This window comes from Netta rufina (genome assembly GCF_964035555.1).
Source record: "Netta rufina genome assembly, chromosome: 6".
In the NCBI taxonomy this organism is placed as follows: domain Eukaryota; kingdom Metazoa; phylum Chordata; class Aves; order Anseriformes; family Anatidae; genus Netta; species Netta rufina.
Window position 1 is genome coordinate 30,198,775 of NC_140129.1, and position 27,746 is coordinate 30,226,520.

The following is a 27,746-nucleotide window of genomic DNA, read 5'->3' on the forward strand; positions in this document are numbered from 1 at the left end:
TATAAGAACATATCACCAAAAATGCTCATTCACAGTTTTTATTATTAAACGACAAAGCCATGTTATTCTCCACATTTAATCATTATGACTATTAACGAATGAGAACAAATCCTGAATCTCTTTCAAGGCCAATGTTTCCATTACTATAGAAGCATGGCCGAAGTGCAAGTAACATGCACAGAACAACAAGCATTTTTGTCAGACAGTCATGCCAGGTGACTGCCACTAAAAATGCAAAGAGTTTGTTAACAGATTCTACTTTTTTTTTTTCTAAGAGACAAAAATTCTTCGTAACGAAGAGGTGTAACTATGGAAGTTTGTTTTCTTTTAAAGAAAAATGTTTTTTTTTTTTTTTATTAAGAACTCTTAAAGCAGATCAAGTCCTCTACCTGGATTTTAATGTATCATATAGGTTCATTTATCCCACAGAAATCTTTTGTTTTATGCCAAGTATTGTCCTTGAAAGTTTTTGTCTCTAGTCTTTAGCCCACACCATCAGGATTTGTTATAGTTAACCAAGAACTATAAGCCAAGCCCTACAGAACTCCCCTTAATTATGGCTACTGTCAACAGCAGAGCAAAAATCAAGGATGTTAAAGACATCTCAAAAGATGCAAAGAGGCATCTAAGAGATTTAAGAACACACCCAAAAGCACAATTTCCACTGCACTTAACGAGGCTCCTGAAGGTGTCTGCACACCTTTTAGGAACCAGCCTCTAAGGATGTGTCTGAGCACACTTTGCACCTGTAGCTCTCATCAACATCATCTTGGCATTGTGGGCTTTTGGCACCTCGGGAAATGCCTACACAGTTAAGTCACTTCTGATTATCTCCATCTGTGCACTTTTATTCTTGTATAAAAGTATCTCATCTGTTTATAGCTTAAACCACAAGCCTGGACCTTGGGCTCACACATGGAGACAGGAATACTAAACAGCAATTTATAGAAGGGTAAGAGGGAGGGCTGAATTTTTCAGCACCAGCTTTTTCTTTTTATTTTGTTCCAGAAGGACTTTTTTTCAGTCTTTTTCAATATTAAAAAAGAAAAAATAATGATTTATTTAGGATTTGGTATATATTTGCTGCTGTTAGAAAGTCAACCTAAATCACAACTGGAAATCAAGCATTCACAAAAGAAACCTTTTTAAAGAAACCTTTTCTGGAAATTTGAGAACTGGGACCGAAAAGTTTTAGTCTACTTCTCATGATTTGCTTAAATATTGGAAAATTAAGGTGACCCATATTTTACCAATTATCCCTATAACAAGAAATTACAGTTTACTGCCACATTGTTTACGTTGTATCAGTTTTATAGCAGATTAAGTATAATGACTATAAAAATATCTTAAGTTACGAATTTAAATACCTTCATAGCATATTCAATATATACATATGAATGCACACGAATACAAGAATAGCTCTAATACAAACTAACATTCCAGATGAGTGAAAAACAGTAAGAACAAAGGCAATATATAGGCGATGAAGGCCAAAGGAGGGCATTTCCTACCCCTTGTCTTTTGAGAAGGTGGTCAAAAGCTGCTTAATTTTGGTATTTGAGAAAATGTGATCAGTTCAAGGACTGGGCAGTCCCAGAAAGAGTACTTATATTTAGTACATTCCTTCTTGGCTTCATCTCCAGAACATGCACAGTAACAGATGGAATGAAACTGTGGCTCACAGGTAGGCCACACCAACCTTTTAGGACAGGATTCTTTTAACCCAAGGGCAGATGGGTCAGCACATTTCAGAGACGCTGCAGATTTCTGTCACCAGTTAAAGTTTGTGGGGGTCAGTCACTCAACCCTGAACACGTAATTGTGTTATAACTTCAAGAGCTGCAGACTAAATGAGTTCAGTAACACATGGCCAGGACTTCTTTGCTAAAACACTGGTAAGCTGCCTCTGCTGTAGAAAATGTTGCTGTTTTCACAAAGTTAATGTTATCAAGAAACGTGGCCTTCCTGAAAACACAACAAGACTGATAGAGATCTTGCAGGGGTTGCACCAGGCACAGACTGCTGTTCTGTTTTCTTGAAGCTCATTAGCATTGCACAGCTGATGCCACACAATGACAGCCCCAAGGGATCTGACAAACACAGGTTGCAGTGAAGGTAGGAAGAAAGAGATTCGAGGACAAACTTGAAAAGAAGAAACCCAACATATTAAGCTTTGTAAACTGAAGCAGATTTTGTTAGTGTGTTTTTGCTGCGCAGAGATCAGCTTTCTTCAGAGATGCCAACAAACGGAGAGATGGCTTGATGCGGACGAGGATGACCTGGCATGCCAGGTGGAGGAGGCTAATTTCACTGCTACCCACACCATTTAGCCATGGCTCCAGGCTGCGTGCCCAGAGCACTAGCTAGCAAGGACGTGCTGGTAGGCAGTGGTGGGGCACTCCTCACCGCCATCGGCTCTGATGAGTACAGCAGCACAGCCCAACAGGTCAGCACAAGCAGTCAGAGCACATGGGCACTCTCCTCTGAGCTTTAGCCAACACATGAGCACAGTAAGTCAGCCTTACTCTGCTGGGTCATGACATTGGTAGTGTGGCTTCCCATAACCCAGTTGTACCAAAATTATCCTCAACTCTTCCTGTGCATTCCACCAAAAGAGAGAAAACAAACTAGAAAGCTGCCCAGAAATGCAAAACCTTATTTTGAAGGTATACAGATTTATTTTGGATTACTTACAAGGAATTATGGATATAGAGAGTTGATTTCTATAGCATCTAAAACAAATACGTCATTTTTCCAAGAGTCCATTTGATCTTGAATGGGGGGAATTATCAACGCTGCATGTTCAGGAACAGGAGGAAGAAAAGGAAACACACAGCTGGTATCAAGTAACAGACTCAGTCCCATAGAGTTTGGTCTAAGGAAAAGAACTGCACCGTTAAAAAAAATAAATAAATCAAAGCACTGAACAACTTAAGGAATAATTTCCATCATTCAGAAATCCAGCTTAATGATGCTTCTCAACTTAAAGTGCATTTGCTTACAGTACTGAGAAAATAAAGACTACTATAAAAGCCATCTCTACTCATGCATTCTTGATTCTTTTTTAGTTAAGTAATGAAAATAGAGCGTTTCATTTAGCAAAATAAAAACATAATACGCGACGTGATTACACTGACAACACTTGAGAAGAAAAGCCCACCACTGAATGCACTTCAGGCTCAGTTTATACAAGATCATTAGCAATGTACTTTCCTGCAGCAGAAGAAGAAAGAGAATGACCCCAAAACAGCAGCCCTCACTTTACATGTTTTCAGCATTACACTTGATATATACAGCATCTTTAACCCCTACTGCCATGCCTGCTTCTCACCTATTGCTACATCCTTGCAATGTGACTGAGCAAGTCCTGAATTTTATTGTATTGGGAAGAATAAGAAATTAACTCTTTTAAACTTCTTTAAAGCTCATTCATCCCACTGAATTCATCCCACTGAACACAGACAGCTGTTCAGTGGCAATTTATGTAAAAGCAAGATCATTTCTTGACAGCGTAGGAGTTGCTGCCCAGTCTTTAAAAGAGCAATTGACTTTTGTCCCTTTGCCCCTTCTAAGTACCTAATTGCCTTGGTCTCCTGATACACTGAGCCACTTAAAAATTGTTACATAAATCCCACAGGACACACAGTCATTACACCAAGTAAAACAAATCTGCGTTCTGAGTTTAGATTTCTGTCGCATGTTTTTGTCCAACGCTGTAAAGTTTTTATTTGGCTTTGAAAGGGATTAATTTAATTATTTTTGAGTTAAGGCCATCAAACGACGCACATAAATACTACAAGGTTTGTGACAGCAGTCATAAACATACTGGTATGTATTTAATATACAAGAAGCACTTAGAGCACTGGATGCTCTTTATGGTATCTTTTAAAGTGGGATAGCCCAAGCTACTTCCATCCTCACTTTCCCATCTTTCCAACTCACCTTAACATCTTGCTGTATCAGTGCCACTTGTCAGCAAAACTTCTAAGCAAAGCAGACCAATTCTAGGCACAATCCTTCCCTTTTAGTAGTACCCTAACTTGTTGGTTAGCTTTTTAATGACTACGTCACTTTATTGCACTCAGAAAAGTTGTTATGGGGTGGGTTCTGTGGCCAGACAGCTTGAGGCCCCCTTCAGACTGGAACTGATGCTTGTTCCTATCACCTGTGAGCCATTCCCATGGTTAGCTGGGAGCATGTGACACTTTCAGTGGCTCTTTCATGCTTTGAGCATACTCTACCTCAACACCACACCTTGGGCTTTTTCTCTTTAGACTGAACGCTCCTCCACACCATGTGCACAATCAGCCCCCTGCCTAGCAGGTGAGATGGGGTTCAACACCTGCACTGACCACAACAAACAAAAAGCAGCCTTCCTTAGCATGCCATCTCCTCTCTCACTTACCAGAATCCAGCCCACTTGGGTATTTAGGCAGTAGAGCCTCTTTCCACATGAGCACTGCCAGAATAACTAAACCAGGCAATTAAAGAGTAGAAAGCTCAAGTTGCGTGATTTATGCAATATTCAGATCAGATGAATACAGATAATTAAATAAGTCTGCAAAAATGTCTACAGCTTCAGCTTTAGAAAAGTTTCACGAATTAATCAAGTTCTGCAAATACCTGATATTATTTACTCAGATATTGTAGAGGAAAACAAAAACCATGAGTGATATACAGAAACTGCAGAGGAAAGAGGAGGTAAAAAGAAGACAGGGAAGTAAAAATGGAGGAAGGACAATTATTAAGGTACCTCTGAAGGAAGCGCAGAAAGCCTCAGTGAGAAGTGTTTCATACACCCAAACATCTGGTTGATGAGTGGTAGCTGAATCAGTTTCTTCCCAGAAAACACTGAAATAACTCTCAAAAGTTGGTAAAGAAGGGAGAAGAAAAAAAAATAAGAACTACATTGTGCGGCAGAACTGCAGAATTTGTCTCGACTTGCGTGGGAGACCTCTTGAGAGTTAGCTGCTTTCTTTCACTGGTAACACTGCCCACAGAACCGCAGCTGTCTCTGCTCCGAGGAGACACGGGCTTGGCTATAGCTGTGTGCTAGGACACAGGGATGTCTTGCAAGGCATGGCATCGCCCATACAGATGTGACACCCTCCTACTCCCCTGCCTTTCACTCCAACCCCTCATCGCCGCTGAAATGAAGGCCTCACCAGGCCATGATGGGAGCTTTCTGTGGCAATAAAAGAGGTTTCACTACACAAACTATGTATTACGAGGGTTCTTAGCAGGCAGCAGTTCAGAGCAAGGGGTGGTGGAAGTCAAAAATTAAATCGAGATTGGTCCAATGTTTCCCCTTTCACTAAAAAGGGAAGGACCCATTTGTATTATCAAGTTAAACTGGCAACAAAAGCCCCACAGTTCAATTTGAGCCAACAATTCCAAATTAAATTATGGCACAGCTATTGCTCATATGACAATAACAGTATTAAACAGGTGTTGAATGTGCTTTAATTATCCTTTAACAACTCGAGGCAGTCAAAAAGCAGAACACGGTCAGCAAGAGCCACTGCCATGAGATACAGCCTCAAAAGTAGCTCACAGCAAGAACCTCACCTGTAGGCAATCCTGAACGCCTTGCTCACTTTCTTAGCTCTAACTGAACAATCCTTCTTCACATAAAGATCACCTTACCTCATCAAAACTGTCAGACTCTCACTTCATTACCTACATGCACAACTCTATGTGTAGTAGAACAAATACTCAGGTGGAAGCTGTGGCACTCCATAAAGCCTTCCAGTTGGGTCCTCTCTGTAAGTAACACCTTCGATTCTAACTGGGATAGCAGCAATAGAGCAAGTTACAGTATTTTCAGTACAACCTAGTACTATTCATACACATTCTATTTTCAGTCCAAATTCCCATCTTTCCACTTAGCTTTGACTTCCCTTCCCATCAACATGTACAGCTGAAAGGAAACAGAACGGCTACAAGACAATACAAACCTGGATATAACACTCCAGCATCAGAGATGCCCTTTCTTTTCCTGCTTCTTCTTAATTTTTATGACGTTTAATAAAAAAAAATCACATGGGTGGACTCATCTAAAGGATTCCATAGTAAGCTCTATGGACTCCATCTGTAGAAACTAGTGACAAAACACTTCATCTACTAACTTATCAATTTAACAGACATAGCAGATGACAACCCCACCGTAAGACTGGAATTAAAGAGCATGTTTGCCTCTGCCATAGGCTACAAGTGCAAGAAAGCAACTGCTGACAAGAAGAAAACATCTGGAAGATGTGTTTATATATGGAACACAGCTTCTGACTAAGCAAACAGAACAGGGAATTTGCATTTGTTAGTTTATCTACAGCATGGCTGCTATGCAAACAGCTACAAGGCAACATGAGAAAAATCCAGAAGGAAAGGCTCCAAACATCTTCGGTGTGCAATGTTTTTCCATACCTCCTCTGGAGTACATGCAAAATCAACAGCTTCAATACAAGATTTTCATTCTGTTCAATCATAAATAAATACCACTTCTTAAACACATGCATGCAGAGAATCCTTATCTAGATGAGAGCACCACAGCACAAGGCACTTGGAAATAGGCAATCAATCCTTTGCTTTTTCTGTACACTTCCCATTTGTCATCATAAAGCAAAATGGGAAGAATTTAAAGACCTGTCAGTTTTCAGATGAGAATCCTATTCCTAAACAGGATTAGCTGGTGGCCTAAAAATATCAGCCAGTAACCTCCCGAAGTCGTAAGCTCACGTACCCCACCAAGTTTTATACCGATCACTAACTAACAGAAATTAGGTCAGAATCCAAATCAGATCACACCGGAGCAGCATCAATCTTCTTATTTCAGAGCTGTCACATTTTAAATCTTTCATAGAGCTTCCACATAAATTATTAAAAACAGATCTTTCTTTGAACAGAGACTAAACTGGGATGTCGCTTTTGGTTAACATTACAGTTCATTTAAAAAAAGACGCATAAAAAGAAGTTCATCTTCAGTCATTTGAGATATATTCCTCTAAGTGTATGTGCACATCCCTGTCAAGCAAACAAACAACAGATACCTAGCAGACTGCTTTAGGGTTTCCAGAAGACGATCTGGGCTCAGGTTGCAGTACTTGTGCCACTGCAGTCTGATAATACAAGTTCTTACCTGGCCAAATTCTGTGCCTCACTAATTTCTAGTAGACAGATACATCCTACCCACATCAGTTCCATTAAAACCAGGGATGCTCCCATTTTAATTCTGCACATCTATAATCTCTTCCCACTGATGCACTGCACCCTGGAACATGAAACATGTCATGTAGTTTGACTCTAATGCTGGCCTGCTACTCCTGTACAGCCCTGTACCTCATTCACTACATACACAATAAAACAAGCAACATCATAACGTCCAACCTTTGAAATCTGTTCATATGAAGCCACGCAAAAATTACTGATAGCTGTCACAAGCAGAACTCATGATACTGTAGATATCCAAATATTTGTCCCCTGAATCTATTAAAATAAATCAATTTGAACTTCTAGCCTCCAAGACTTCTCCTACTCAGCTGAATTGGAATTTGCCAACATCATCAAAAAGAACAACAAAAACTTCAAGTGCCACCGACAGACATGTTATCTGTTCACCATCACAACTTGCTACTTTAAAGTATCAAGACTTTATCATATTATCAATTGGTCAAGTGATTGACGCAATCTTTTCCTGTCCTGTTTCTAGTTTCCTTCTCACAATGTCAACAGTCTTCTGAGATGCAGATTACAGGATCCCACCTACGTGTAAAGTATTTGAGCAAATTATTATAATTTGCATCTGGAAATCATCAGCTGCACTACTCAAGAAGTGGCCACTTCAGCCTATGCTGTTATGCTCCAGACCTTGACTGCCTGCCATTTACTCGGAGAACACAAAGATTCAGTGAAAGCCTCTCACTGATGCCATGTTCCCAGAAGTGTCATCAGTGACTTAATTTACAGGTTTTACCGTTGCATTTATTGCTTTTAAACTCTGTGCGGGACATTGACTCATACTGCTGCCAAAAGAGGTAGGCAGTAGATATGACCAGAAAGAAGTTTCCAACTCCAGCTTTCAGCTCTGCAGGCATGTCTCTTCCCATGACAAGGAGCAGCAAGCTCTCCAAGTCCTGACATCTTCAACTATAAAATTCACACTTTATCTACCAACTTGTCACCACAACCAAACCAGCTGTAGGACTAATGACAGCAAGACGCTAACACTCTTATTTTAAGTAATTTTACAGTGACATTTATGAGCAGTAACGAGCTATATGAATCAGTGGCATAAACCTACTTGAGACATAATGAACTAGAGGGCTAAAGAAGTGGTTTGAGTGCTAATTAAACAACTCTATATTTTTGCCATGAAGAATTAGTATCTTGTTAAATATCATAGTTTAGACTTGTTACACAACATGTTTCCATGGCTGACTTAGAATAACAATCACAAGTCTACAGACTGGCAATTCCTTTGGGAAGGGACATTTATTGACTGCAGCTTGAGAAAATACAGAGAATGTCATGAGAAAAGCCAAATAAAGCCTTCACTCCTCACACAGATCCACAAAAAACCCTACCCAGTGATTCAACCACTGGCTACAGCCAATGTCTTTGCTAGCAGACACAAGCTCCCCCTTTGCTCACGTGCTCTGAGCCCACCAGAAACTCAAGAGCATTGTCAGCATAACCTGGGAGATGAACAAATGCTCTGGAAATACTGGGTGCAACCAGAAGATCCAGGCCCCCTTCCCCTAGTTGGGTCAATATTGTGCAAACCACATTCAATAGCAGTTTTTTTGTTGTTTTTGTTTTATTATTATTATTTTTTTTTTTTTTCCCTCCATTGGTTCTGCTTGCGTGCAGGGATCGATGTCTTCTCATTTCAACAGCACTCCTCAGTTGAACTGAGAAATGGGAATACGCTCTCAGGAGCCCATGCTCACAGGCAGATAGCATCACACTGCTCAACTCTGAGCATGCTGACGAAACAGTTTTGCATATTTCTGTGTTACAGACAATACAGAAAAATCTGAGTTCTCTTCATCCCAAAATCTAGGAGAGCTGCATTTAAAAAAAAAAGCACTGCTGTGAAGACACCCTAACAGCTCCATTAGCTTCGTGTGCTCCCTTCTGATGGGATAGAATAGATATACAGAGATAAAGCAAATCACAAAAGCAGCCAACACAAGCTCAGCTTGAAGGCAAAACACAATAAAGAGATTCCACAGACCCAGCTCACACAGCCTATCATGGCAAACAGACATGAGGACTTCTTGCTGGCAAGAAGTTTCCCAGGACAGAAACAAATCAACTGTCTTGCTGCCCTAGCTGCGAAGAGGACTGCTGCTTTTCCTTCCACTTGTCTTCAAAACCTAAACAAGTTCAACAGAAAGAGCTGAAGTTATCTGTTCTCTTCTTTCCCTCTCCAGGGGCTACAAATTCATCATAAAAGCTTAGGCAGCTATAAAAGCCATCAGCAAGAGAATGGCAGGAGTACATTAAATAAGCCCAGTAATCTAAATGCCACACCGCAGGCAGCAGTTGAGCACAATATTCCAGCGTTTCCTTCAACACAAGCAAGTTTGCAAGAGCACCATGTTACAATCTCTGCCTAAAGAGCAAGTCTCTTTAGGCATGCATATCAAGATTTTCACTCTCTAATGCAGGAAAGAAAACAGCCCAAAGGTCCAGCTGAAATAACTGTTCTAGTAATCATCTAGCCTTTATTCTCGGTTAAAAGCTTGACCTGAATTGTTAATGCTTATAAAGATAAAAAGCATTAGGCCTCCGTCACTTGTTCAACTCCTCGTCCTGAAACAGGCACCAAGACTGACATTTCTCCTCAAAGAGGAGACAAAACTTGTAGAATATCCTGGCAGTTCAACCCAAATTAATGTTCAACAAAAGGATTTTTATTTATTTATTTTTTTAACAGAGCTCTTCAATCAGGTTGCAGGGCAGCACAGATCCTCCAGGAACTGCTTATGATTTACCCTTGAAGAAAGGGCTGCCAGTGACACAACCACCGAGTTGGACAGCCCTGATGTTTCTTTGGTGGTTATATCATGCTTGTAATGAACCAAAATCTTGTTACCAATGCTAGCATCATTTGTCTCTGGTACCACAGCAGTGAAGCTTTAACTAGACCTTCACTTTTCCAACAGCTGATTGACAATATTTAAACAAAAATGTTGTGTTTTATGAACCACAGATGTTCTTTAATAAGAGGTCAAACAAATCAACTTATAAAGAGCAGATAGTCAAGCACATGGTCATACATGTATACTGTGAACTTCCAACCTGAAGATGAACTCATAGATGTGGGGCTGATACACCTCCAAAGAAAGTACCATGCAAGTCCCAACTCAGTCTTTCTAATCACAAACATGCAGCTTCCTTAATTCTTGGAAATGGGGAGTCAGAATTGATTTGGGGAGGGGTGAGGAGGGTGTGAAGGAATTAAAAAAAACACAAAAAAAACACATAAATGACTACTTCTCTGCTGAGGGCACAAACATCAGAAGTTCTAAAACAGGTGAGGCGACTGAACCTTTTAAAGGAGGATGTTCAAGGCATTTTCAACCAAAATCCACTAAGAATGCAGAAGTCAAAGGGAGCCTTCACGCTGGTAATAAATGCCACATGAAAAATATGGGGCAACTGCAGAGAAAAAGTGCACACACATAAGGAAGCCGGAATGGACAGAAAAAACTAGTTGGCAGAATCTTTAGATTTAAACTGGGAGGTATGTTTCCTTCATCTTCCTCATTCATCTTGAGCAGTTGATAAACTGTAATGTATTTTACATCTCTGTAGTGCTGCTCTTTCAGAGCAGCTGATAAGAAGTCAAGCCTCAGCAGCAGGGGTATACTCTGAGGGTTGCGACCTTTGGTAGGGGAACTGAGTTCATTATTACTTCTCAAAGAACTCTCTCTCTATATGTAACAAACTAACCATGATTTATCAAGTCCTTTAAGTAGATAATCTAATATTAGATATTCATTCCAAAATAGTTGGCAGACAATTAAAGTTAGTGGGTAGTTTTGCTATCCTCAGAATTAGGATCTGGAAAAAAAGAAAGGCTTTTTTGCAACTATAGCAAGCAGCAGAGACATTTCTTCTGTGTGTTTCTTTGGAACCCATTATAGTCACAACGCAATTTCAAATCACCTAGGTTAAAATCTGATTAATTGTAAATAAAGATCACAACTGCTTATATCTGAGCTGAAATAGTACACTGGAAACAAGTATGCACCCACCATCTGGCGCTCCATAATTATAGAAATTAAAAACGCATTTCTGCGGCCTGCCTTTAACAATTTTTACTGATACAGTAATACGTGATCTTCTTAGGGAACATAATCTAAATTCATGCTGTTAAATGATCACAGGACTATCCACTGTATGGCGTAAGCAGTTCATTAATCTGGAATCTTTAAAAAAAAAAAAAGCTTGCTTGCTGCCTAGTAATAACAGAAATGGTTTCTGTAGTTTCACGTCACGCCGTTAAATTTAATCCACAGTCAAGGCAAGTTAATTTCACACCTGCTGAGTGATATCCTGATGGATGGCACCACAGCAGGTCATTAATTTTCTTTCCTTTTGATTAATTTCACACCACACACTGGACACAGTCTTTTGAGTTACAACGTCTGAGAGCAACGCTTAATCCCTGTAAAGGGCTAAATCGGTTTTTGACCGCGTGCCAAAACACAAAGCACCCAGATGTGACCCACGAAAGGAAGCGTCAATGGGCTTGGTACTGCACTCTGACACTGCCCCAGGTGTGGCAGGGCATTCTCAGTCAGAAGTCCTTTTTAAGTGCATCCTTCTTGACAACAGCCTCAAAACAAAAATGCTGGCTGTTGCTTACATTTGAAGCATTTTTATACAAACATTCTGCAGCATCAGGAGTGAGGCTGTGGTGACATAACCAAAACAACTGAGAAATTGGCTTTTTTTTTTTCCCACAGAACCCCCTTAGTGTTTAGTTACTGCCTTTGTACCTAGCAAGGTATAAAGGTTTACCAAGACTACCACGTCTGCTGTTTTCAAATGAACATCAAGAGCACGTGGGGCAAAAGAGGAGGAAGAAGGGGCAGCCCTGTTTCACGCCCCTCATCCCTCTGCTCCAGCCACTCATTTCCTCACCCTCCTTTGGAGGAGCGGTGCCAAATCAACAGATCCCTTGATGAGCTGTTCAGATCACGAAAACAAAAGGAGCCTCTCTCTTACACAAGCTTTAGGCTTGTTGTGCAAACCAAGCTGTCCGACAGATGGGTCAGGTGCGTATCTGAGCTGGTGAAAACAAAAAGGAGAAATTGTATCTTTTCATAATGAAGAGCTGTTCAGCTTGGCCATTCTCCACCTTTGGAGGAACGATTCCAAGCAGCAGCCTCAAAAGCATCACACTCTATGCTGACCAAGGATGAAGCCGGCCCCCTGAGCTCTGAGCAATCCCTGCTTTTATCTCTTCCTCTTCCTCTCTCTCCACGCCCCCCAGTATCCTACAACACAGCAAATAGTCAGGACCCATTAGTGCCTGCAACTCATTCAAGATTTTGTATCTTTTGTTCTTACTTCCTAATGCTGCTTCCCAATATAGAATGATCAACTTTTTAATCTCTTCCTGAACATCAGGAAAAATAATTTAGAAAATAGAAAGCAGGCTCACATGCTTACCCACAGCCCTTTTTGGCAGCAGAAGCTATCACAGTGAAGTTGAAGCGGTGGAGAGAGTGAAGAGGAAAATGGTTACAGGATTTGCTGAGTGGAAGTCACGAGGACCATGGGATTCAGTATGCCCTGCTTACATTTCTGGATGTGACAGGCTGGGGCCAGGAAGGCGTGACCTCTGCCAGATCCACCCCTGCCAGCAGAAACCCAACTCTTTCTCCAAGCAGAAGTCGTTGCCTCCTCACATCTGCCCAAGGAATTAACCTGAATGAGAGTCCCCCAGACATTTCAGTCAAATGAAAGCGGGTTAGAAGTCATTTGCTATTTGAACTACAAAGCTGGCTGGTCTGGCTATTTTGATTAGAATAGCTCAGACAGTATAAATTGCCCTTCAATCAAGATCAAGAATACCTTCTACTACCACTCTCTAGGTCAGCATGCTGCCACCGTGTCTCCCTAGTAAGTTCTCGATCAAAGGCTGTGAATAAAGCTTGAGGAGATGCTCCTGTGATGTGCGTTGTAATGGCTACCTGTTTAGTTGCCAACACACATTTCCAGCATGAACTCACAATTTTTACTGTCAGCTCCTACAAAGGATAAAATACTGGATGAACTAGAAGCTGGATTAACAGGATTTAGCTGCAGACTGGAAAGTCAGAGTAAATGATCGCAACCAGTAGAACTTCCAAGCCTGGCTTTCAGGACAAAGCTGCTGTTGCTGGCAACTGGTTATGCCAATTCTGAGAGTCAGGAGTATCAAAAGCAAAGCCAGAGCTTGAATACTGGTTACAGCAGTATGAAACTTATTCCTCATCGTTGCTTGGCTCCCATTAGCAATGGGAAAGGGAACCTTCCAGTCCTTTCCTCAGTTACCCAAAGCACAGCATAAAAAGACTTAAAGGAACAAGGTTTTGATGTCTACATTTTAGATGTCTACAGCACACCTAGATACACCTAGACTTTCTTTTGTGCCTCTGAGCACTAATGGACTGCTGAAGAAGCCACTCTCTTTCTACCTGAAGCCTCTTCTCCAGCTGCTGTCTCCCAGGCTTGCTTCTCCAGAGACGTGCATTGCTCTCCTCAGGCTGGCCTTTAGGCTGTTCGAGCTGGTGCTTCAGAAAGCAAGAACACCAACCAAAAACACACAGCTAGGCCACAGGTCATGGCCTTCAAACCCAGCCGGCTTCCTCACCCTCACGGAAAGGGTGGTGCTTTGAAAGAAGAGAAATGTCACCTTCCTACATAGCATTTGAAACCAGAAAACGAAACAACAACAAAAAACCAAAAACTTGCAAGCAGAGTCCTATGCTTCACACAAATCGAGGTGAAATTTCCCCAAGTGCCTGGATTAATGCTTACAAAGTCCCTTTCATTTTTACAGCACTTTGTAAACTAAAACCAAAGTGCAATAAAGAATGAATTTTAAATTGCTATGTCTCTATTCATTATGCATGTCACCAAATATCAGGCAGAACCTCTGAAGGTAAAACTCAAATAATAACCACTGAAGCAACGTGATGGAGAATACAGCCGACAAGTGATATATTTAGCTTCATCCTATCTCTGTCCCCAGAGGAAAAAGTGTTCCTTCTAGTGTGGGAAGGGGAGGAGGAAAAAACACTTATTTGGTACGTTAAAAAAAAGAGCCTGGAAAATAAAGACATGTTTTCCCCAACACTGATAACCACTTTAAACAGCCTTATACAACTACAAAATAGCATTGCATTTGCCTTGACATGAATTTAAGCTTGTGTTTTTCACTCTGAGTGACATCAAAGGGTTATTTTCTTCTCCTGCCCACTGCAGTTATCTTGAACAATTTCAGTGTAAGGAATTCTGCCCCTCTCCACCTTTTCAAATCAATTTGAAGCAACTGAAACAAATCTGGTGAGTTAATTTTGCACTTGGCTGAACCATACAAAGATTATATGATCTATGGGCATGTTTTATACCTGTCGCCCTCCTCTCTGATTTCACTAGACCAGGAATTCCACCATGCAAGCTCTTTGGCACGCTCTCAGACAGGCAAATTGAGGTTTTTCTCCCTACAGTGCTTAGAACACAAGTCAGTTCTTAGAAAACACTTTTCTGTGAACTAAAGCATTGTAATCAAATGAAACTGATTAAAAAAACAAACAAACAACACACAACTAGCAGAACCTTAAAAAATGCTCTAAAAATATCTCTGGTTGTGACAAGTGGTGCTATCCACAGCAGATGAGCTGCTGTGGCTGTAAGGTAGGAAACATCTTTCCACTGTAGCTGCGTTCTAAACTCCTGGCAACATCTACAGCAGGACGTGTTACTTCCACAAAACTCTTCACTGTCCTAAACCAAACTGTTTCCAGAGTCCAAAAGGAAATCCAAGAGGAAATAATGTTCATCTCTGGAATGGCCACAGTGGGGGAAAAATACAGGGGTGCAGAAAATAAGTGTATTTTGAGGTAACAAGAGAAAGCTAGGAGACTTTCCAGGACAAATACAGTGGTAGTAGGCTTGCCTCAAAAGGAACTTTCATTAGCAGCAAGGACAACATTTATTTGCCATATATCTAATTAAACATTAGGTGGAGAACATGGTAATGAGCTCTTAAAGGCAACCAGTATCAAATATGCAAACCCACTGGAATTACTTCTACTTTCTGTTTTTCTTCTGGACCTCAGGGCCAGGTTCAGCATCCATTCTCTCTGACTGTTGTACAACTCCGGTATGACAAACCTTCCTACAACCAAGGTCCTGTTAATGAGCTAAAGGCACAGGGTGTGAAATAAATCCACACCTCTAAGACAAATACCACCTATAAATACACACAAAAACATCCACTTTCAGACAAGCCTTTTAAAAATTATTGCAACCTAGCACTTAATGTAAAAGCATAAGTAAGGCTGCCAAAAAAGATCACCTAGAGCTCTGAGCAGAATTTAAATGGTCTTCAAACAGTACTGTAGTAGCAGCAGAGGGGAAGAGGCCACATCACTGACGCTACCACAGCTGAATGGATTTCTTTGTGGGTTAGTCATAGCTAGCAAAGATAATAAGGCAGAGACACAGAGGAACAGATTTTCCAATATTATGAAAATATTCATTCCTTTCTACTCACTGGGGGAATGTGCTGGCAAACGCATCTTTAAAGGCTAAGTGGGTACAGGAAGCCTTACTCTTTTAAACCTTGTATAACCAGGCTATATAGATTTACCTTAGCAACCGCCAGGATTTGACAGAACTTGCAGAAAACTATTGAAGACATTTTAGCACATTTTTAACACCCGGAGCAATCCACTTTCTTTGTAAGCTACAAGCACAAGGACCCAAGACAGGCTATCCTACTACCGTTTTGTACCTTAGCCTACTGACTTCCACCTGCAGCCCACTGCAGAAGACATAAACCCATAGCTGAGCCATGCGAATGCAGAGTGTAACAGTACCTCTAATCAGGGGCAGCAAAATAAAACCCTTCAGATGTCAGTCACTCATGTTCATTAGGGCTGGTCTTAAAGAGAAGAGCTGGTCCTACTAACAGCCTGACAAAAGACAGCCTATATTTATTATTTATCTTTACACTATATTTATTCGTTATCATTTTCCTCCGTGCTTCAGGAGGTTACAATATTCCTTCCTACAGCTTCATATCACTCAAGAGCTTTCAGGCTTTATTCCAGCTTAGGCTGCTGTTTTAATGCTAGGAAAAGATGCACCCCACGATTTGGACCCAACACATGACTTAAGGCTTAAGTGTGAAGAGTGCTTTGAAAATCATCTCTGTAGTCCTGTAACATTACTTAGTATGACATAATAATTAGAGATTTAAGAAGCGGTTATTTCGAACAGTTATTTCAGCAAATGGCTTTTGAGCGGTTTTCATTTATTCTTTAAACCTGAGGAAATACCTGATTTTCACAGTAGTCCTGCAACTAAGCTTGTTTTCCCATAGGTAAGGTTTCATTTAACCCCTAACCTCTCCTTCATTAACTGCATTGCTCCTGCTCTCCATATGCAAGTTTGCTTTACCTTAAAGACAGCCGAACTCCACCAGTTACTTCAACAATTCCTTAACAACAGCTTCACCACCACCAGACTCTCTGCCTGTCGTTCCGTAAGATTCTTTAGAACTAGAAATACTTTTTCTCTGCTTAGCTAAAAAATCAAAATGATCACCACTTCATGGTTACAGGCTTCTAGCTGCTATGACACTCAGTTCCACATCATGTACCTAAAACCTGTATACAATGAAATGGGGAGCATCACTGCAAAAAGGGTCTCAAAAAAGCCCACTTGCAAAAGAAGTATAAAAGAAGTGTAAGCTTTCTGTGGAAAAGAATTTTTAAATGATATTAAAAAGCTAGGTTCAGAAATTTAGATTCATTTGATGACTTGCTTGGCTCAGCTCTCCGATGTTCTAACAGGCTGCTGAGACAATCTGAAGTAGTAAGGTCACGTTTTCTTCATAATTGTCATAACATCACCTTTGTTTCTCCTGCTCAACCAGTTTTGTTGTTGTTTTTTTTTTTTTTTTTGTTTTTTTGTTTTTTGTTTTTTGTTTTTTGTTTAAATATAATGACTGGCTTAGAAGAGATGCTTATATAGACATTCAGAATAGAATTATAGAATCATTAAGGTTGGAAAAGACCTCCAGGATCACCTGGTCCAACCATCCCCCTACCATCAATGTCACCCACTAATCATGTCCCCAAGCACCACGTCCAACCTTTCCTTGAACACCCCCAGGGACGGTGACTCCACCACCTCCCTGGGCAACCCATCCCAATGGCTGACCATGCAGCAACGAAGCCCAATATGTGATTAGAACAGCAAAATATGGAAGTCAATTCCGGTGCCAATAACCCCCCAGGGAAAAAAAAAAATCTGCAGATTCAGACAAACTACAGGACACTTAATGATCACTCACCTCTTCAACATGCTACATTGATTTTCTGTAGATTCAAAGCTTGTGCAACATGGGCAGAGTCTGACCTTCAGTAAAATGACTCAATCATTTCAGACAGTTGCTTGAGGTTGGTTGAAAAAAGCCACATCAGAAAAAAAAAAAAAAAAAAAAAAGGAAGAGGAACTGCATGAAAGTGTTATCGATGTGACAAAGAAATAGATAAAAGATCCACTGGCCTTCTAAAGGCATGCAAGCCATCTTTGAAATCAGCTGGTTTGACAATTAGTTGGTGGGCAACCTAATAGAAATGTTCATCTCATATCTATTATCAGCTAACTATACAAAGATTCCGCATAGCTACAACCATACCTCTCAGACTTCATGAATTTCTACTTAATTTTTACAGATGAAAAATCTGTTCAGGTTTGTTGATTGGATGGGGAAGGACGAGATCTGTTTTAGCCCAGGTCAGTAAAGATTTTCTAAAATATCTAATAAGGAAACAGGTTACAAAGACGTGAGAAAGAACTGGAAGATGGGAAGGAACATGCAAGGTAAAGCATAAACATTGAGTGTATGACAATATGTCAAGTCATACAGTGAAACCACAGCCTTGAAGAGAAGATGTTTGGGGAAAACAGACAAAAGCCATCACAAGTCTGTATTGAGAAAAAGAGCTTGCCTCTTCCTGAGCACTGCAGAGGACACTCAAACACTTCTCACACACAACAGAAATCCAGCCTAACAACAACAACAACAAAAAAAACAACAACCAAGCAAAAGACAACAAAAAACAATATGCAAGACTGTTTTGACTTAACATTGAGAAACAGCTGAATAGAAAGGAACGTTCACTAAAATTTTCATGCTCTAGCTGAAGGCTGCTTCCAGTGGAGAAGCAGCCAGGCTGAGCAGAACAGAAATACGTACGTTGCCTGCATTTTTTCTGAATGCCAAATGAAAAGAGAGCACAACACCATTAGCCTCTCAGTCTTTTTGAGGTGTGGAACACAGGAGGCAGTGCTAATAGCAACAGTTCAGTAGCAGTGACAAAGAAAACATGCTTCAAATTACACAAAAACAGGGAAGGAAGGAGAAAGACACAAGCCCAGATGAAAAGGAAGGTACGACCAAAACCCTGAAACCTCTTACACAATGTCCTGGAGAATTTCTAACGCTTCTCAGTGTTTATTTTTTTCCTAAATCAGTTTTACAGCTCAAACACTGGTGTACTATCAAAAAATTTCTTAAATATCAAATTAGGAAATGAAGACCTTAACACAATAATAGCTGGACAACCATCAGCGGTACAGTCAGCCACACCAGCAAGCCAAATGACAGCAGCAGAAGGGGAAAAAAAGGAAGACAGTTTGCTAATACCATTTGACAAATTTCTTCTTCTATTTGTCAAATGCAAGGATGATAGAGGAGGTCAGTACAAAATCAGCAATGGAAATGTTCTTCACCTGTATTTCTATAGACAGGTCACATTTTTATCCTGAGCAATTAGGCCTGATCCTCATACGATAGGCATGGTGGAAATACTGAGCACTGTAGGGTTCCTGGAGTAATTTCTGCCAAAATACAATGCTGCATCAGCAGCCTTTCTAATAAAATGCCAAATTTTAGTTATTTAGAGAGTGAGGTGGGTGGCATATTTAAAAATACTCTGTAGCTTGTGGAAGGGCAAGAGTCTGCCTTCGTTAAAAAAAAAACCTCTTTGCATAACACACATCCAAAATCAATAGCACAAAATCTGATTTGAATATCAGAAGTTTTTGTAGTGAGTAGGATATTTTTGTCCTAATTAGAATAGGCACAAACACGTATGTTAATAGTACTTCCACAGCACATTTCGGGAGAGGGGAAAGGCCATTACTTTCTTAAATAAAACTGGGGCCACCTGGCCTACTGGAGGGAGCTTTAACCCATATTAACCCCCTAGTAACACAGAATTTTAAGGAATAAAGCCAGTCTTCTAAATTAGGCTGATGTTCAAACAGCCAAAGCCAACACTGCCACTGACAGCAGCAGCTTTACCACCTCCTGAGCTCCCTCCCCAGCTGACACAGGTAAAAGGTGAAGAAGCCAGGGAACGGCTGGTGGGGTTTTCTTAAAAGACCATTTTTTGCTCGATAAGGCTCACCGCTTTCTTTGCTGTAGATGTGGCCACACGCATACCAAGGCCTCAGCACGCAAGGAAGTGCTCTTAGACATGTTTTAAGTAGCTTACACAATATTGGCATTCTTCTGTACCATTACACAGCGTGCAAGCCACGGAACTGGGACACACGAAAGCTACTATGGCAGGAAACGTATCAAGGTACAAGGACTTTAATACGAGCTGAACAGAAGCTAAACCTGTAACAAGCTGGTTTTTATTTTTAAATCAGCCACTACAGACCTCAAAGGAAACTTTAAGAGCACACTCGGGCCTCGTTGTCCTAGTTTCAATAAACAAAGCCAGAGGTTTAAATAGCATCTACTCAAGAGCTAAAGCAAGCGGCAACACGCCTTTTACATCAGGATGGCACTTCATCCACTGCACTCAGCCTCTCGCTACAGTGTGATGAAAATCCCTTCCTCCAGGCCAGGGGCACACTGAATCACCACTGGTGACCCACCAGCGGCAACAGATCCTGAACAGATTGAGCTGAACTTCCAGACCATCAGTTGGTGAGCGCTACTTCCAGGGAACCTCCATCTCAGCTGCTAGCAAGCCTCAATGGAAGCCAGCAGCGAGGCCAAAATCTTAGTCATTTTCCAGTCTGAAAATCTTCCTCGCTCCCCCTTTAACTTACTTGGTGAGAATTTGGATAAAACTGGTGAGATGAGAGTCACTGCAGCCTGCTGCTCAAAAGGAATCATGCATAGTCCTATCAGGTTCTCCAGACAGCCCTAAGGAGAGGCAGCAAAGAGAACTCAAACAAAGATTTCACAATATTGAACAACTAGTGCCATAAAGCAGGGGCAGTAAGTGTCCCCAGAAGCCTGAAAGCACTGAGACCTAGGCTCAGAATTAACACGTCAATTTGCTTTGTTATGTGTGTGACCTGGTTTCATTTTTTTTTTTTACATCATTACAAGGAACGCAGAAGTTCTTGTTTTACTGATTATCCCATTTCTCGAACGTAACTGCCAAACTACTCAAGAAAAAAAATCTGGAGAAGTATTCCAACAAGAACTACTACTACCTAGCCGGAAAGGAGGACAGTTTGTATTCCTCTTTCAAGAGAAGTTACAATATTGAGGCAAAGATTATTTCTGGAACTGGTTTACCAATAAACTCAATTAGTATCTAAGAAAATGGCTATTAGAAATAAAAACCAATTGTTTTAAAGTATAACCATAAAAATCATTTAATTTGATCACAGGCTCTTAAAATTTGTCTAAATATTCAGAACTGGTCAATTTTTTGTATAGTAAGATAGCCGTTAGCTGCAAGTGCTTTCACTGTATTTTCCTACTTAAGCTTTCTCCTCCTACGTGCTTTTTTTCCCCACTGTAGTAAAAGAAACGTAGCTGCCTAACATGTAAAGATCTTAAGCGCCAACAGAGCGACGCTACATTTCTCCATGCTCCTGGAGGATCAATAGTGTTGCTTGTGCAACTGCATTTCATGAAGGGAAATACAGGGAGGGGAGCTGTTCACGTTAAGAACTTGCAAAGCAAAACAATGTGCCGAGGAACTGATTGAAATGATGCAGCTGTAATTATCCGGTCAAATATGCAGCACAACCCATGCTGACGTCTGAGCGGTAAAGAGAGAGAAGGAGAAGGAACCTCCTTTTCTAATTTAGCTTTATGCCTGTTTAAAGTTCACACCTGATTTCTAAACCTAGAAACTAAACTTACAGACAAACAGGCTGAGCCCTTCAAAAGCCTCTCTCAAACAAGTCATTTTGTTCAGTCCTCCAAATATTTTTTTCCAGACTCTTTCCTGAGCTCTCTAGACCCATGTCCACAACCCCTTCAACAGAGGTACATATTTTAACTTTCCACCTGAAACTCCACCAGCACATGGACTGCAAAAGAGCCCCTTTTCTGCTCGTGCTCTTTACTTGCAAGCCTACCTCTAGGATGTCCTCTGCCCAAGCACCAAAAAGGTACCTTGCTTGGACTCCTTGCCTACTTGTGTTTTAAACATCTCCTTACTGCCCAGGGCACAGCCCCATTTTGCAGCCCCTCCTCCTGCCAGAATTCTCACTGAACACGCCATGTGCCTACCACTAGCCAAATGCATTTTTGTCAGGACTCTCAGTGTTTCAGGAGGGAGTTTCAGAGCTGTTTCTTCGTTTGATTTTGGTTTTACAGTGTGTTAATTGCATTGAAAAGTTTGTATCCGCATCCAGCAAATTATCTTGTACAGAGAACACTGCTGCCAAGCTCCTTTATAACAGGCATTTGCAAAACAAGTATGAAAGTCTCAGTGTTAAGAGTATTTCTGGATTTTTCTAGGCATGAAATACATGGCTGCTTCATTCCTCTTTTTTTTTTTTTTCCCCCAGGGAGAAGACTCCTTGTCAGGTGGCTCAAATTCTGAGATCAGGTAGACAAAGACACACCAAGATTCATTTTAGGAAAGGTGCATGTATGCGTGTTCATTTTAATGTACAATTCATACCAAAAGCAAAACAGAAAGAAAACTCATCCAGACAGGATGATGATGATGCTTTAATTGCATCTAGGCAGAAATAGGCAGTTCAAACCAACTTCAGGAAAAGAAAACTATTTGATGGCTCCTGTCACTTGGAGCAATGTCTGAGAAGCCCTCGTAGTGGAAGCATTTCTGTCACGCAGAAACAGCCTTCACACAACAGTGGACTGCAGCAGCGTGGGACTTGGGCTCTACAGTTAGGTCAAGCAAACAGTGTCACTGCTTGTAAGGCAGTCACGTCACCACGTTTCAGAATAGAATAAGAAGAGAATGGGATGGTGAAAATTTTCTTCATGGGAACTTCAGGCTAGCATTTTCACTCTTCTTTGTCTACAACATCCAAAATTAAATGAATGCACACGCTGTCTTGAACAGAGCCTATCAAGACAGGCTCATTGAAATTACATAAAAGCATGTTAAGAAGTAAATGATCTGTTCAAAGATTTATTTTCGCTATGAATACCGTATCAAAGGTGCAAATTTACTAAACGAGTTAAGAAAAACACGCGTAACTCCTTCATGCATCCCACCTTGGCAAGTTTTACATCACCAATGAAACGTTTCAAATAGACCATCTACACTCAAACCATGAAGTTGTTTTAACAAAATAGGTCATAACAGCAGAGAAAAATGAAGGTTTGATTACATTGGGTCTCTAATACTTGGAATCATCTTCCAGGTATACCGGATGCACATTACAGCCACATTCTGCAGAGTTCAAGGGCAACTTCCAAAAACGGCCCTGAAGCAACCAACGGAGATTTGTTTTCATTCTGTCAGACACAGCAGTGGGGAAGGAAGGAGAAAAGAACAAATTTTTGCAGCAAGGGAACAGACACATGGAGAGAACAGGGAGGTAAAAAAGAGGAGAGGGATAAGAGAGAGTATTTTAAGCCCAAGAGAACCACTGCCTGAGTGAATCCACACATACAGCTTTGCACTGCTGGAGGTCTTCTGTAGGAGTGGGTGACTCCACTCCACTCCCACGCGTTTCAGACATGAGGACTATCACATAACGGGCTGGAATCCAGTGTCCGTATCTTGACATGTAACACATCCAATAAACCTCCAGACCACAGAATATGGCAGGATTTGTAATTCACTGCAGCTTGTACCTTCAATGACCACTTCATCAGTAGCTATCTGAAAATGTTTTGATAGGACCTCAAAAGGGGTCATGTAAACTGCTGTGCAACAGTCAGAGTGCTCACGTGGCTCACCTGACTCTTCGGGAATGCAACCTTAACAGGTAACAGACAGGAAGCAGCAACAAGCTTCCTCACTCAAATCTCTGACTTCAGAAAGACATTCTAGTTACAAAACTATTCTCAGGAAGCGTAACCAAAAGCAATACACTATATGGGGAAAACAAAACAAAAAATGGTGACACAAAGAAACAAAACAAACTCCATGATTCAAGGCCAGCAACTGATACAAGTGAAATCAGTTTTTTTCCTAACAGTACGAATCTCCTTCCTTCTTATGTAAGGAAAAAACAAGTCACTAAAACAATCTGCCTGCTACTTGTAACCCACGTAAACCCTTTTGTCTAAAGGACGAGGTCAAAAGAAGTAGTTGATAGCTTTCAAATACTACAGTCTTCTATCAGGAAAGAAAAAGCAGTAAGACAAACACCAGTGAGCTGGACTAATAATCAAGGTTAAACAGTTTGGAATGCCTGTGGGATGTATGAAGAAATATGCTTAGCTAATAGGAATAACAGGACCTTGTGAGACTCAACGAAGGGCAAGGATCACAGGATTCTTAGCTCATACAAACCATAAATAATAAATCAAATGAATCACATCATTGACTTAAGCTTTCCTTGTGAAAAGGACTTTGCTACTTTGAATCATGGACTTTGCTACTTGGAGCATTCAAAGAGGGAATCCCTGTCCCCTGAACTAATTTTGTCTTCTCCATTCCTTCCTTTGGGTCTCCCTAGTACACAGAACTGCCACATTTTTAGCAGAAGTTCCTGGCAGAAGCAACAACCTGGCTTGAGTGCCTGCATCGTGGCCTTGAAGGAACCACCCAATTAAAACCAACAAGACTTCTTTTTGTTGCAAGGCGAGAACAAAACCCTGCCACTTTGTCTCAAGACAGCTCAACCATCACCCCAGCTTGAGCAGAAGAGTGAGGCTATCCACCTTGATGAAAGTTTGCACGGTCACAAAAAGCAGCTGCCACACATCTGAGAGGTGTGCTAGCACTCGTGTCACGAGTTCTAATCACGGCTGTTCCTCCTCCAATGCTGTCCAAATAGAGCTCCTATATCAACAACTAAAGTCTTGCACAGAACTAATAAAAACTGGTAGAAAATTTTTCTCTCCTTCCCTCTGTGGCTGGGGAGTAACTCACAGTAACTGTTACCAACACACACACAAAAACAAACAAAAAACCACAAGAAACTGACAAAAGCACATGGGGTCACAAGTGAGGGAAACCAAGCCACTACCAGAACCGGATCTGAACAATGAAACTTATTTCTCACAGAAGTTACATGCCCTCATACTCATCCAGGCTGTTCAAGAAACGGAAGCGAGATGCAGTGAAGCCTTCGCAGATCCAATAACGTATACCAGTAACAGGAGGCTAAAACAAGAAAACCAGAGGGGTTTGCATGTGCGTGCATACACACAGAGGCAAATACAAAACTCTACTTTTCCTTCTGAAGCATCGCAGACAAAAGGTGTTTTTTGCTTTTTGTTTAACTGTTACAACATATGAATTGCAGAGCCGTGTAAATACTAACTCTGCAAAAGCAGAGAAGATTAAAGGACGGCATCATACCACTCCAACCACTTAAGAAATTTCTTAAATTGAAGACACAATAATAGCAGAACTGCTTGATTCGTGGAAGAGTTTCCCCTCATCAGATTCGCAGCTAATTAGCGCTGTACAGCATGTTCATCTCCTCCAGCAGCTACTCCCGAGTTTCATTACCAAGTGACTGCAGGAGCACTGCTCGGGTTCCAAACGCAGCTAAGCAAGCGAGTTCAGCAGGCACTTTTGGAATAACATGACGTAAATGAAAATACTACCAGAACCTGGCTTTTTGATATTTATCATATCAGATTTCTTTCCACCATCTGCTCAATAGACTACGTCAATGTCAGCAAGTAACCATAAAGTAACGTTTGCTGCTCTATCTCCCTTATCAGTCCCTTTTCACAACAGCAAAACCAAATTCTCTCATGAAACACTAAGGCAATCTTCTTTAGCATTCAACCTGCTCAAAATATGAACACCGTGTTCACAAAAGCCTTCAAAACACCTACCACACAGCTAATAATCAAGTTACTACATCAGTGCAGGGCTCTTCACGTCAACAACCTCTGAATTTTAGTAAAATTTGAGAGCCAAGATGGGGAGGAAAACTGCACAACAAGCAAATTTTATTAAAATAGTGAAGCGAACCTGTTAGATGACAGCAGAATATAATGCCAGAAACGTAACCTCGTAAAAATAATAAAAAAAATAAATTAAATTCAGACTTAAATGAATGGTGCTACTAAAATCCTTCATATTACCTCAAGAATAGAAGTTGATGGTGTAACTTTTTGTTTGCTTTTTGTTTAAATCAAGGGAAAGGAATTTGGTTGGAAGGAGATGACAAACTGGAGAGCAATTGCTGTTAATCTAAATCGTTTCAGGAATGCAGAGCACCTCATTATTTTGCCCGATTCTACATCACGAAGCAGATTAAGGATTTTAGATGATCTGCACTCAGTGTTGCTGGCCGCTTCCTAAGTTTTAGGCAGTTCAGTTCTTGGAGCTTAAGCAACCTGATCTTCTTACGCTCGGTATTCAGCCACTTGGTCTTTCAGCATCTTTTCAGTCCAGGCTGTACAAGCTGGCTCCTTCTTAGACAGCAGGATGGATTTACCACCCAGAAAAGGGGCGCGTATATTGTTTAAACCTTATTTGCTGATGGAAAATAAATCCATATTCTACATAGGAGAAAGAAAAAACAGCCTGTACACCTTAAATTAAGGCGAGTAGCCAGTCCTTTCGGTACACACAGCGCTCTGCTTAAGACTAAACTATTCCCTATATTCTCCTGTACAGGTACAGAGCAGGAGGCAGCACTGCAAGTTGCCTTATATGTAATAAAAACACCAGAAAAAAGAAAAGTGATGGATTTTTTTACCACTATTAGGCTTGGCACAGCCACCAGTCACTACGTGAACCGCGGGTCCCGCAGTCAGCACGATTTCTCCTGGAGAACTCGGCCATTGCGCGAGATGGAGACAGGAGGAGGCAAATCCCCCCTTCAGCCGAACCCGGACCCAGTGTCCCCAGGCAAAATGGCTCCAAGAGCGACCGACACCAACCAACCGGTTCCTCCTCCGGAGAGCGGCTGTCAGCCCTTTACGAAATGGTGAAACTATTTGGGAAGAGCCGCGAGCAGCAAGCCTGCAGCCGGAGGAGAAGGGAAGGGGGGGGGGACGGGACACAGCCCCAGCGGGGACGGGCGGCTGAGGGAAAGCGGAGCGGGCACCCCACCGGCACCGCTCCCAGCCCGCAGCATCAAGGGCACGGCGCGTCCCCGGCTCACCGCGGCTCCCAGGGGCTGAGGCGCCCGGCGCCGCCCCCGAACTTCATCGCCCTGAGGGGAGGCAACGGGCGCCCTGAGGGGAACCAACGGTCGCCACCAACGCCCCCGGGGCCATCTTCCCTCACCCCCCTCACACCCCCACGACCCCCGCGTGTCCCCCCCCCATCTCCCCCAGCCGCCCCCCGCCCCCCAGGGGAGCCGTGAGGCGCCCCCCGCTCCCGCCTCGCCTCACCTCAGCGCCTCGCCCGAGCGCAGCCCCCCGCGGCGGGCGGGGCGCGGCGCCCATGGGCCCGCGGCCTGAGGGGCGGCCGGGCCGCCTGCAGGAGGGCGCAGGGAGCGTCTGCAAAGTGCCGGGCGCGGAGGGAGAGGGAGAGGGAGGAGGAGGAGGAGGAGGAGGAGGAGGGGAGGGGAACAGGGAGGGAGGGGGGGGAATGCGCGCGCGCACGCCCGCGCCTATGACAGGCTGAGGCACCGCAAGGGAGCGTCTGCAAAGTGCGAGCCCGGCCCGCAGGCGGGAGGGAGGAGGAGGAGGAGGAGGAAGGGGGCGGGAAGGCGCCGCCCCTCAGCGCCCGGCCATCCGTCAGGGGGCGGCTGCGGGCGGAGGGGGACCCCTGGCGGGCGGCCCCGCTCCTCCTGCCGGCCTCCTGCTGCCTGCCCCGAGGGGGAGAGTGCTCCCGGGCACGCCGTGAGGGGAGGTGGTGGTGGAGGTGGTGGGCTGGCTGCTGCCACGGCGGGGTAACGCGGCTGTGGGGGCGATGGCCACATTCGCGCTCCTCTGAGGGTTGAATTTGGGGATGCGCGCACACAGCAGCTGATGTGGCGCCCATCCGTCACTTTTGGGTTCGACGTGATGTATTGCTGAAGTAACTTACCCAGAAAATAACCGCACGAGTCCCCCAGCAGAGCCCTTTCCAAAGGCAGCAGTAGGAACTGACAGCTCAGGAGCTCACAGCTCGCTGAGGTGA

General features: G+C 42.3%; 1 protein-coding gene across 1 annotated transcript in view; it reads right to left on the reverse strand.

Moving 5' to 3' along the window:
- MGAT5 (alpha-1,6-mannosylglycoprotein 6-beta-N-acetylglucosaminyltransferase) overlaps positions 1–27,139 on the reverse strand; it is a 111,544-nt gene extending 84,405 nt beyond the window's left edge. The window contains exon 1 of the mRNA XM_084289622.1: positions 27,014–27,139. The gene's annotated coding sequence lies outside the window, so the exon portion shown is untranslated. The remainder of the gene's footprint in view (positions 1–27,013) is intronic.
- Between the last annotated feature and the right edge of the window lie 607 nt (positions 27,140–27,746).